A 9,928-nucleotide genomic window follows, 5' to 3' on the forward strand; every position below is an offset into this window, starting at 1 on the left:
AATGATTTGTGGTCATTCTTTTGTCCTCAGAAATAGGATACACCTTTGAGGAGTGTGAGTGTGTTGTTACTTACAATTTCATTATCAGAGTGCCCACGCTGTGACTTGCTCTTTCTCCATGGCCCATATCCTTAACTGATAATGTTAGGAAGGTTAATATGTCATATGGGAACATTTATTCTGGTTTGGGCTGGTGCATAAATTACTTGAGATTGTTAGTTACAAGTTTCCTTCTGTGGCAAGGAGTGCCTATCACCCAGAACTGCCTGCACCTTTTACCCTATCTGCTTCCTGTCAGACCAATGTTGTTACATTGATAAAAGGACATTATTGAGATTTTTAAGGAGGGAAGAAAAGATTATTTGCCAATCTGCCTTGATAATAGCACAAGCAGACTTTTAAAAGAGAAAATGATTTTAGTTTATAAAATCTTATTTGTTACTCTACATGCTTGTTCTGCAATGTCATCAGAGAGAACATTGAACAGTATAGCACAGGAACAGACCTTCAGCCCATCATGTCTGTGCTAAACACAGTGCCAAGTTATACTAAAGATCTGCTGCCTGCATGTGATCCATATCCCTCTGTTTCCTACCTGTACAAAAGAGTCTTAAATGCCACTATCATACCTTTTTCTACGTTACCTCAGCAGCCTATTCCAAGCAGCTGCCACTCTCTATGTAATAAAAGAAACTTTCCTCACATATCTCCTGTAAATTGTCCCTCAATCATCTTAAACTGCATGTCTTCTAGCATTTCTACCCTGGGAGAATTAATCGGACTATTTGCTATTTCTCTCCTAACTTTACCAATTTCTAGTACATTTCCCGTCAGTCTTTGCCAGAGAAAACAACCATTCCAAGTTTGTCCATTCTCTCTTTTTGTGTCACACCCTTTCAACTAGGTGCATCTTTCTAATAATGACCAGATGATCAGAATTGCACACAATTCTCCCAGTGCCACTGAATCAGCTGAATTCTGCTTTCATTTGTTTATCATAAGAAACTGGAAAAAAATTAACTACTAATGTCAAGCTCTCATATTTAAAGAGCTCAGAACCTAAGCATCATTATCTGCATAATTAATGGCCCATTATTAACCGTGTTGAAGTCCTACTTAGAAACTAATATTATGCAAATGTGACAACTATTAGTTCACTATATTTTTTCCATGCATCTTCTTTTGAATAAATCCATAAACCTCTTTGCTGTTGTCTCTTGAAATGCTATTATAGAAATAATTGTCTTTGAATAAGGCCTAATGTTATGCAATTAATAACACGATGATCCTAATTCCAAATTTTTAAAAAAATTACATCAAATCTATGATTCTATATGGTACATCTGTCGAATAATATTTAGGTTGAGGTTCAAAGACAGAATAACACTTGAGATCAAAGAGAAGATGAAGAGTTAGAAACATAACAATATTAAGATAAAAACTATATTAAGGGTACTAATACCTTTGCATTAATCAATAAAATATAAATTATTCAAAGTGATTCAATAATTTAGACAAGTGGTTAGTTGTACAGGGTTACATCATTACATCATTAAAATGAATGAACTATGCAAATCCAATTTACATACTGTATTAATGAGTATTTTATATTTATGATTTTTACTTGTAATGTGCACCGGAAGTACAAATAGCTCCTTTATGTCTACCAATCAAATATTTTTCAAATGCTAATGATATTTAACTGGTCACCTATTTGCCTTCCATTTTGGAGAGTAAAATAGGATCTTCGGCCCTTCCAAAGAATATCGTCTCAGTTCTGGTTTGGACATCTTTTGTGGCCTTATTATGAAAATGAGAAATGAGTGAAAGTTATTGTTGGTATGGAAACAGGAGAAAATCTGCAGACGCTGCAAATCAGGCAACACACACAAAACGCTGGAGGATCTCAGCAAGCCAGGCAGTGATCATGGAACTTTGCCACTATCTGGTACTTGGAAAGCCCTGAATCATTATGTTTCATCCATTTCATAACTGCTGCACACCATTCCTCTAGCAATTGTCTGAACTAGAATGCTCAATATTTCTGTATCATTTTTAAAATCATAATATCAGTGTTGGGTCACCTTTCTACATTGTCGCTAGGATTGCCTGGTTAAAACTCAGCAGCATCATTTCATTCCATCCTATCGTACTTCCAGTCTCCTGCTGAAAAAATGCATTATTGCCTAAAAACCCCATCTATATTTCTCTTACCTATTTCCTCCCCATAATTCTATAAGATTCCTACATTCCTCAAATTTGGCCCTTTTAATCATTCAACCACTCATGGCCATGTCTTCACTTGCCATATTCGAAGTCCTCTCCTCTGGAATTCTCTCCAAGCTTGGGCCATCAGAGTCCAGATTTCAATACCAGTGTCTGCTGTAAGGAGCCTCTCTACGTACGCCCCTTGGAATAAGTGGGATTTCCCTGGGTGCTCCAGTTTCCTCCCACAGTCCAAAAACATACCGGGTAGGTTAATTGGTCATTGTAAATTGTCCCAAGATTAGGTTAAGTTTAAATCGGGGCTGTTGGGTGTGGCTCAAAGTGCTACATGGTCATTCATTCATTCAGGTGCCTTGCCATTCAGCATGGGCGATCATGTCTCTCTATCCATCATGGTACCTGACCCTCCAAATTGTAGTTGTTGCCTCCCCTGTTTCTAACCATGATGTTATTCCATCTATCATTTTCATTCTCTGTCTGCCTCTGCTTCTTTTTCCTTCCAGCTTTCCTGTTGTAACTAAGTGTTCTAATGTCTCTCTTCGCATGATGTGTCCAAAGAATTTTGATTGCTGTTTTCTGAATTTTTTAAGTAATGTACGTTTTGTTCTCGTTCTCCGTAGAACTTCTTCATTGGTTATCCTGTCCGTATATGATATGTATAGCATTCTTCTGAGGAAACACATCTCTGCTGCATTGATTCTTTTTTCCGTTGCATTTGTGATGGTCCATGACTTGCAGCCAAACATCAATATAGGAAGAATGTAGCAGCTGAGAGTTCTGAGGTGGATGTCAATTCTTATTTTCTTGTTCGTTAGGATGTTTCTCATTTCTGTTAATGCTGTTCTTGCCATTGCTATTCTTGATTTTATGTCTGTTTTGCATTTGCCATCAGATGTTACCCATGATCCAAGGTACTTGGTTGTGAACTTGTTTCAGGATTTCATTTCCCAGTACGATCCTACAGTTTGGGATATCAGGTTTCTTTGATATTGCCATTACTTCAGTTTTCTTTTTGTTTAAGGTTAGGCCAAATCTTTTGCTCTCTGTGTTGATGGTAGATACTAGTTTCTGTAAATTTACTTCACTGTTTGCTGTCACTACTGTATCATCTGCATAGTGGAGGTTGTTGATATTGTATCCTCCTATACTTATTCCAGGTAGGTCTTGTATGGTTCTCATGATGTTTTCACTGTACAGGGAGAACAGGCCTGGTGATAGAACACAACCCTGTCTGACTCCTCGCTTTATTGGCTGACATTAACCAATCTTGTTGTCTATCTGTATGGCTGCACTTTGTTGCCAGTAGAGACTCCTGATTATTCTTAGATCTTTTCTGTCAATATTAATATCTTTAAGCTTTTTCATGATGACTTGTTGTTTCACTGTGTCAAAGGCTTTTGTGTAGTCAATGAAACAGAAGTATAGGTCTTGTTGTACTTCTATTGACCTTTCGATAATATTCCTGAGAACATAAATGGTGTTTGATGTTCCCTTGCCTTCGACAAAGCCGCACTGTTTTCACTGATCTCTGGTTTAATCTTGTTTCTTATTCTGAGCATGATGATTCTCAATAGAATTTTTGTGAGGTGGCTCACTAAACTAATTGTTCTGTGCTGTCTACATTCTGTTGCACCTGGTTTCTTTGGTAGTGCAATGAATACTGTCCTTAAAAGATCTTCTGGTACTTTGCCGCTGTTGTATATTCTATTCAATAAGATTGTTAATTTCTCTACACCAAAATGTTCTAGCGCTTCATACATTTCAACTGGAATGTTATCTGGTCCTGATGATTTTCCCTTTCACATTTTCTTCATAGCATGTTCCACTTCTTCTTTCAGTATTGTTGTTGTTGCCAATATCAAAGTTGTCCTCTCGGTCTTTGTTGTCGCAGAGGTCTTTGGTGTCTTCTGACCATCTTTGCATTATTTTTCCTTTTTCCATAATTGTAGAGCTGTCTTTTGCTTTTATACATCCTGTTGTTGCCCCTCTTTTCTTCCAACTTGTGACCTCTTTGATCTCGCCATGCATATGTTCGTTGTTGTTGGTCCTCTGCAATTGTTCTATTAACTCACATTTGTCCTTAAGCCACTTTTCTTTTGCTTCCTTGTACTTAGTTGTTATCTGTGCATGGAAGGATACGTAGGCTTTTTCGTTTTCCTTACATTTTCTTCTTTGTTCCATAAGATTCAGAATTTCTTCTGCCATCCATTTCTTTTTAGCTTTTTTCTGTTGTTTGGGAATCACCTCTTGTGCTGCTTGTGTTATGCTGTCTCTGAGGTTTTCCCATTGCTGTTCTATAATAGTGATGTTTTGTAGAGCCTCGAATTTGTTCTTCACTGTTATTTGGAATTCATTTTTGATGTCACTGTTTTTTCTCAAAAGTCCCAAATTCAACTTTGGCTCTACTCTTGGTCTTTTAAGCTTTCCGAATGTCAGGTACATCACACTGATTATTGGTATGTGATCACTGTAGCAGTCTGCATCCGGATATGTTTTGCATGATTTCAGAGCATTTCTATACCTTCTCCTTATAAGCACATAATCAATCTTGTTTCTGGTGTTAACCCCTGGGCTCTTCCATGTCCATAGTTTTCTCGGGTGTTGCTTGAAGACGGTATTACCAATTATATAATCTTTTTCTGTGACTCATGTAGCTAGTCGTTCATCTCTCTCATTTCTCTCACCAATGCCGTAATGCTCAATATTGTCCTCGTCCCTGGTGTTGCCTACTTTTGCGTTGAAGTCACCTTGAATAATGGTATTTTCTGAGCTTTTACATTGTCTCAATGCTGTTTCTAGTTCGTCATAAAATTGATTGATGCTTTCTTCACTGCATTCTGCTGTTGGGGCATAAACTTGAACGATGTTAATGCCAAAAGGTTTTGCATGTAGTTTCACAAGGAACATTTGATCTGATATTGTCCAATAGCCTTTTATTGATTTTGTATGTTCTTCATCTAACATAATTCCAACACCTTTTTCATGTATTTCTCCTCCTGAGTAAATGATGGAATATCCCTCGGAGCTTGTTTTACCAGCTCCTTTCCACCTCATCTCCCACGTTCCCAAGATATTGATTTTTAATCTTTCCTTTTCCTGTTTGACGTTGTCTAGTTTACCAGGTTGGTTAAGGGTTCTCACTTTCCAGGTTGCTAGTCTGATCTTCTTTGCCTTTATTCTGCCAACAGTCACTGAATAACAGTTGAGGTTCACCTGTGGCACATGAGATCCTCTACCGTATAAGGCTTCTTTGGTGAAGGGTCCATTCACATCTTTGAGCTGAGACTGTAGTTGATTTGAGTTCATGATTGTACAAGAGTGGGATACTGAAGTGGTTTCCTGTTGCCTTCTTCAGTTGCAGTGTCCATACTGGATGGGTAACCCTGGCCATAGATTTGCAGATTCATCTGCCCAGCGTTTTTAGTTTTATAACCATAAATTCCAATTGTAGAATCTGCTTGTAAAACCATCCACCACCTGCAAACCATCGCTTCACGTGACCCTGATTGTGAAGGCTAAGCAGGTACTACACCTTGCCCAAGGGTGACCTGTAGGTTATCGGACAGAAGGAGGGCCTTATATCTCCTTCTGTTGAGCAATTGCACAGCACCGACACTGACACCACATGCTGTATTACTAAAATTACTCAAGGTGCAGTGCATTACTAAAATAATTTTTTTTTAATTGAATAGCTTCACCTCTTTTTCTTACTCTTTGTCTTTCTTTAGGATGCTGTTTAAATCTTCCTTGTCAGTCTTTGAGTCAACGTTTAGTGGTTTTAATCAATTTTGTTAATTCTTATATTCTCAAGCCAGTTAAAAGTATGTGATAGAGAGGTAAAAAGCATGATACATGATGCACAATGATTATACATCACATCTATGGAACAGTTTTACCTTTGAATATCAGAAATTTAGATTGATTCAACACAACTTTCAGTCTACATATTTCCATGAAGCTGCAAGCTGAACAGTAACTGGTCACATAGAATAAAATATCAAAAATTAGGTGAGCCTTCATGTGGGTTTCACAGCCTTTGTTCCTTTCCAGTCCTGTTGTTTTGGTCTGGAGCAAGGGTTCCCAACCTGGGGTTCGCAGACCCTTTGGTTACTGGTAGGGGTTCTTGGCAGAAAAAAAGGTTGGGAACCCCTGGTCTAGAAGGAACAAGTAATGTTGCTATGTTAAAAAGGCACCTTGCACTATGTTAAAAAGGCACTATGTTGAAAAGGCAGCCTGCAAGTAGCTGAGCTTCAAACCAATTAATATTAAACCTACTTGCGCAAAGTGTGCCTCTGTTGTGTGCTCCTTACAAATTGCAATGCAGTTGATTGTGAAATAATCAGTTATAGAATTGTTCATTGTGAGAAAGGTATATTTGTTGCTCAGTTACTATGAACAACTATTCCTTTAAGTTTGGTAAAGCTGCCATTGTCTTACGATGCTGTGTATTATGGTTACTTTGCTACATTGTATGTACCATTTCCCAGTTAAGTTTAGAGAGATCATTGCAGAAATAAAATAGGTTCTTTCTGGTACATCAAATCCAAGGTTATGTTTGAGTCTTCAAGAAACATCCAATACACTGCATGTATGAATACTATGAGGACCAATCTGCATTGTCCTGGAATGCAGCCCAGCCAGGAGGTAAAGAGGGGGCCTTGCACAATTTGCTCATTGTCCTGTTATCATTAACTAATCTTATTTGGTATACTTCATAAAGTGACTAAACCTTTTCTCATTCAACTCTAGGTTTAAAATGGTTTCAAAATTTTGTGCAGTTGGATATCCTCTTCCTTGAAACTCAAGATGCAGTTAAAACAGTGAATATTCTGAAGAACTATGCTGATAAGTACTCAGATAATGACACAAACAAATCACTTACCTCATTACCAATGCAATGGAATGCCGCAATAAATAAAATTTCGGGATGGATGGAATTTATTCCAAGACAGTGGAAGGAACGAAAGAGGAAACCTATAGGACATGGACAGTACTTAAAAGGAAGCAATTAATTTTTCTCACAATTATGCCAGAAAATGTCATCAGAAATGCAGTTAAATGTCAACGTTTCACCAGAAAATCTAAGCTATTATTTTCAGATCTTGTAAAAGACCACATGAAATATTAAGTGTGAGATTTCAAAGCTCTACTGCCACCTTCAGGCAAACAGTCATTTAGTACGACAAACTTTGCTTTCATCTTCCCTTGAGATTGAGAATAATTTATTTCCACTCTGCTTTTGTGTGTACTGAGGGGCGGAGGGGGGTGGGAGGTGGCACTGAGATCAAAGTGGGCACCACAGAGTCTTCCATAGGAGAGGCTTATGGTGCCTGATAGCATGGGTAGATGGGAGCTAGTGAAATTATCTGCTGCTTATTATGGGGCTTCTTTATGTTTCTGTGGTCTGAATGTCCTCAGAACCCTGCTGGAACCTTGGAATTCTTCAGTGGAGCTTTGAGGACATCCTGAATCTTTCAAGCTGTAACCTATTAATAACGTTTTCCATGATGGAATTTGATAGAGTGTCTGTGTTGGGAGCGTGAATGATACTGCGCAAATGATAATGCAGGTTAAATTTCTGATGAAAACATTTCAAAGTAATAACCTCATGTTGTCTAGCTGGTGAACACAAAGATGTAGATTTCCTTAGAAAAACAATTAAAGTGTTTAAATATTAACATTTAAAATGAATTGTCATTTCCACAAGGAATTTACAGTATAAATATATTCATTCTGTGTGGAATAATGACCAGAAGAAAACATTATGGACATACATTGACCACTTTGGATGAAAAGTGTTATTTTACTAATATGACTTTTGATTGTTTATTCAATTTACTCTCCAGAAAACTGGTAAGTCAGCATTCACTAATAATTCTAATTACCCTTCAGAAGGCCTCCTTGAACACTACAATTCTTCTGGGTTGTGGGTGCTACTGCAATTTCAGAAGGACGTTCAGAACTCACAATGATGAAATATATTTGTAACCCAGAATGGTGGGTGTAACCAAGTGGAAGGTATTCCATTTATCTGTTCTTCTTGGTGATTGAGGATCTTGGAGGCGGTCGCAGAATAACCAAGGTGCGTAACTTCAGTGCGTTTTGTAGATGGTACACACACATAAGCCAAGTGTGTTGAGAGACCTAGGCGAGGATGGTTATGACCCAAGTGCTGGCGTGATCGAGACATGATACGAGACTGAAATGAAGACGGTTCTAAATGAGACGCTAGGTGAGAATCCAAAGTTGAGCTCGTTTCAGGTGTTCTTTAAATATTAAAATCCTTGTGCTAAAACATGGCTGCCAATTAGCGGGACAGACCTGAATCTTTAAAGGCACTGCACTAGCTATCTGTATTCCAGAGAGTTAGAGCATCTAAACCCCAGAGGCTGGTGCGGTTGGGTGCGTGTCATGACACCAAGCTGGGACTGTGGAGTAGGAAGTGAGTGTTTAGAGCGACGGATGGGGGGGGCTGCCGGTCAAGCAGGCTGCTTTGTCCAAGATTGTGTAAAGATTCTTTCGTGTTGTTACAGCTATATTCATCCAGGCAGCCAAAGAGAATTCTATCACATTCCTAACCTGCACTTGGAGATGATGGGAAAGCTTTGAGATAACAGAAGGCATCTCCAGCTCTGACCTTACAGAAAAAGGAAGATCACTGGTGATGAAAATAAATATTGAAACTATAGATTTTAGAAATATAAAATATTAAAAAAGAAAAGAAAATGCTGGGAATGCTCAGCAAATTAGAAGGGTTGAGAGCAGATAGGTGGAGGGGCAGGTAGTTTTGAGGAATCAAGGTGTCTGTAGAAGGACTGATGTTGGGGGAACAGGCAAAGAAGTGGCAGATTGAATATAGTGTAGGGAAGTGCATGGGCATGCGCTTTGGCAGAGGGAATAAAGGCATGGACTATTTATTAAGTGGGGACAAAAATCAAAAATCAGAGGTGCAAAGGGACCAGGGAGTCCTTGTTCAGGATTTCCTAAAGGTAAAATTATAGCTTGTGTTGGTGGTAAGGAAGGCAAATACAATGTTCACACTCATTTAAAAGGTCAAGAATACAAAAGCAAGGATGTGATGCTGAGGTTTACCAGTCATTGCTCAGACTGCACTTAGAGTATTGTGAGCAGTTGTGGGTCGCTAATCTGAGGAAGAAATGTGCTGGCATTGGAGAAGGTCCAGAGGAGGTTCACAAGAATGATCCCAGGAATGAACGGTTAACTTATTAGCAGTGGGCTTGAACTTGCTGGTGTTTAGAAGGACTGGGGCAGGGGGGATCTCAGTGAAACCTATCTAATATTGAAAAGCCTAGATAGAGTGAATGTGGAGAGGATGTTTCATTATGTGGGGGAGTCTAGGACCAGAGGGCATAGCCTCAGAATTGAGAGACGTCCACTTAGAACAGAAATGAGGACGATTTTTTTAATGCGGAGGGTGGAGAAACAGTGGAATTTGTGCAACAAAAAGCTGTGCAGGCCAAATCGTTGGGTATATTTAAGGTAGAGGTTGATGGGTTCTTTTGTAATCAGGGTGTCAAAGGTTATGGGGAGAAGGAAGAAAAATGGGGTTGAGAGGAATAATAAATCAGCCATGATGGAATGGCGGAGCAGACTCGATGGGCCAAATGACCTAATTCTGCTCCTATGTCTTATGGTCTTATGGTCAGAAGCATGCAAGGATATCTCAGAATTACATCAAATT

The 9,928-nt window shown here is 38.7% G+C and overlaps 1 long non-coding RNA gene across 2 annotated transcripts in view; it reads right to left on the reverse strand.

Annotated features, from left to right (window-relative positions):
* LOC140197947 (uncharacterized) overlaps positions 1-7,211 on the reverse strand; it is a 45,806-nt gene extending 38,595 nt beyond the window's left edge. Inside the window, exons 1-2 of one of the 2 annotated variants that reach the window (XR_011886065.1) lie at positions 7,109-7,211; positions 1,711-1,800 (exon numbers count right to left, since the gene is read on the reverse strand). This is a non-coding gene — a long non-coding RNA (uncharacterized lncRNA). The remainder of the gene's footprint in view (positions 1-1,710; positions 1,801-7,108) is intronic. The other variant, XR_011886066.1, reaches the window with a different exon arrangement.
* Between the last annotated feature and the right edge of the window lie 2,717 nt (positions 7,212-9,928).

The sequence above is a fragment of the Mobula birostris genome, chromosome 5 (assembly GCF_030028105.1).
Source record: "Mobula birostris isolate sMobBir1 chromosome 5, sMobBir1.hap1, whole genome shotgun sequence".
Classification (NCBI taxonomy): domain Eukaryota; kingdom Metazoa; phylum Chordata; class Chondrichthyes; order Myliobatiformes; family Myliobatidae; genus Mobula; species Mobula birostris.